Source organism: Odontesthes bonariensis, chromosome 6, assembly GCF_027942865.1.
Source record: "Odontesthes bonariensis isolate fOdoBon6 chromosome 6, fOdoBon6.hap1, whole genome shotgun sequence".
NCBI lineage: Eukaryota > Metazoa > Chordata > Actinopteri > Atheriniformes > Atherinopsidae > Odontesthes > Odontesthes bonariensis.
The window spans coordinates 23,777,405-23,780,594 of NC_134511.1; positions in this window are offsets into that span (position 1 = coordinate 23,777,405).

Here is a 3,190-nt window from a genome sequence, read left to right on the forward strand (position 1 = left end):
TAAAAGATTAAGAACACGCCTAAAACAATATTCAAATAGCAATGAAACCTTATTGTTAACAGTAATAGCAAAAAGCAAAAGTAGTAAAAGTGTAAATACAAGCAAAAAGAAAAGAAGAAACACAGAGATGAACAAATTTAGTGAAAATTTTAAGCTTACTCTTAAGCGGAAAAGAGATCTGAATCCATAGTAGGCGAGCCTGAAAACTAAAGGCTCTGCCTCCCTTTCTGGTCTTGGAAAATCTGGTAATAACAACCAATCCAATACTCTGATATTGAGGAGCTCTTGTGGGATGATATGAAACAAAGTGGTCTTTAAGGTTGTCAAAAAAAGTTTGTTGCATGATCAGGTTCTCACTGGTACGTTTAATATGTGTAGAAGAATAAAACAAGACTCTGGTGTACAAAGTTTTATCATTTGGGTATTTTTGGCAAACCTGGCAATACATTTTATTGTATTTATAAGGGGTTCCTTGAAAGGGTACTTGTTATGGCCACTTCTTCTTCATGTAAAATGTACAGTTTAATTCATGTTGCTTATATTATTTTTGTATGCCCAACATTTAATGCAACATAAAAGACAGGCAATAAACAAACTTGTCCGTGATGAGCAGCTTCCCTTTGACTCTAAGGATTTGTGTATGACATATTTATGTATTCTATTTCATTCTGGTTTCTAAAATAAAATAAAAGTTGAGTGAGGGACAGAAAAGGAAAATTCATTCTGTTACTACCATTGAGAAACATGACACTACACAGCTAAACTGAAAATCTGCACTCTGCACGTTTGCTGGAGGTGTGGAGGATGACAAATGGAGCCTTTTTAGTTGAGGCTTTTTGTAAATCTTAGGGCTGTAGCTACCAAGTGTTGACTGAAACTTTAAAAACTTTACTATGTTAATTTTGTCCCTTTTTTCAAATAAGAAATAAATAAATCATGCTGCAAGTTATGGACCTAAAATGAACACGAATCATGTTTTAGAATTTAATTCCCAAAGTGAGACTAAGGAATGAAACTTAAATATTGCAGTTCAATCTTCCCTTTATTATCTCTGACAATTCGTCCGTACATACAGTTTCTCTTTTTTCCTGGAAGACTGAACTTTTTACATCCACAGAGATGAAAGTTTATCTTCCTTGCTCTGACAGATGGCTGCACAACATAATTTGGCCATCACTCATGCACTCCCACAATCACGTCACTCTGGTAATGATGTTCCATGTAACAATATATTGACATCATTCTCCACCCTGTCCCGCTTATGTGGCATGTGTCCGTGTTATATATATTACATATATATATATAGATAGATATATATTTTGATATACTGCTGTTGTCTGGTTCAGCTCAGGAACTTAAGTGTTTCCTGACAGCGTGTTAAACAACCCAATCAGAGGGAGACTCGGGGCTCGATAAAAAAGAAAAACGGCTCAGCTTGATATTGTTAAATGGTTTTATCAGTGGGCACATTTACCTCCTTTTTAGATTCACAATAGGTTATATCATGTTTGACTTCTATTTGCAGGTACCCCTACTGGTTTAAGAATTGAGGGAAATAGAAGTGGGATGTCATTTCAAAGCAGTGAAAGGATCTTAAAGGGGGAAACAAAGCAGCACTGATCCACCTGAAAGTACTGTAATGACAGAGAAGTTGCACATTTGTCACAGAAGACACCACAGACACACACTTTTCCTGAATAATGGCATACTGCCCCTTTTGTCCCACTTTTTCGGGTGGAAGTGAGAATGTCGACACGAACCCAAATGCTTTTTCTGCGACCCCAGAATATCAGACTCCACATGCAGCTCTCCTTGGAGTCATCTCAAGACTCGCACACGCTCCAGGTCACCCAGAGGCCGGCCAATCAGAGAGCTTGTAGTACAGTCCTCACCAGACCCCCCTGGCAGAACCAAGCAGCATAACACTGTATCATCTTAATCAGACAGACATCTGCGTGGAGTAAATCTGTAGCTCCTACGCTCATCTGACCTACCTCCGTGGTTTCATGTATAGTGTACATATCGGTTATGGTGCCCCTTACGGCTAACGCAACATGCTAATTGCTGTGAATTATCACACAATTAAAAAAAAAATAAAAAAAATGGAAAGTCTCACTGTATCTGCCTTTCCCAAAGGTGATTTAAGGAAATGAGCGGCGCAAAGCCCAGGAGTCAGACCTCAGGATGTGTCTGCTCAACCATGTATGCGTGTGTATCTGTGTGTGTATGACTGAATGCGTAATTCTGTGTGATGTAGTGTAGCAGGCACCTGCTGCTGCACTTATATGGGACTGACCTCACAGACACACTCTCGCTGTGCCCCAGGTTTAATGCACTCATTTTTTGTTGGTGGTAGTGAAATGGAAAAATAGTCCACGCCGCCTGAAGCAGGGCTGTTTGTTTCATTTGCCGCCTCATTCATTACCACAGACTCGAACTTTTCCATTTCACTGATTAAAAAGGCAGAGGTGCTTTTGAGGTGGTTTAACCAGTATTGTTATTTGCGTGTCTTTAAAGAAGACTTCTCTGGATCAGAACTGCATTCCTATATCATTAGGATTCATAATTGATAGTAAAACCATAAGTGTGACAAAAAAAAGGGACCATTGTTGTTCAAAGCGTTTGTCTTCCATTTCAACTTGTTGCCATTAACACCCCTGATGAAATCTGACCTTTGTATAATGCAATTTTAGGTCTGTGTACTCTTCAAGTGGCTTGCATAGTAATTTATGATTATGATAAATAAGTCTCATGCTGACAAATTGCTCCGTATTTGTTTTTAAAACTCAATCTTTGTTGTTTTTCTTTCCCGTCACCGTGTATATCTCACTCTCTTGCCACCCAAGCAAAAATCTAGACAATCTGAATTTATCCTTTAGATTTTGTTGCTACTGTTCCCGTGATTAATTATAGGAAAACAGAACACAACGGCCAAGCTTCTTTTGTTGTTGTTTTACTGCCCATTTATTTCATCAGGAATCATTTCATCAGATACTTATGCATCTCTCTTGGAAGCAACAAAAAGTTGTGTGCAACTTTTTTTTCACATACTGTATGTGGTAGGACTCCCTGTGACCTATAAACAGACTTTGAAGAGTAAACGCACTGGAGTTCCTCTATAATGAAAATTGCATTAGAAAATGATTAGCCTTATCAGTGAATGATTACTTCAGTGAGTGTTTTCTTACGT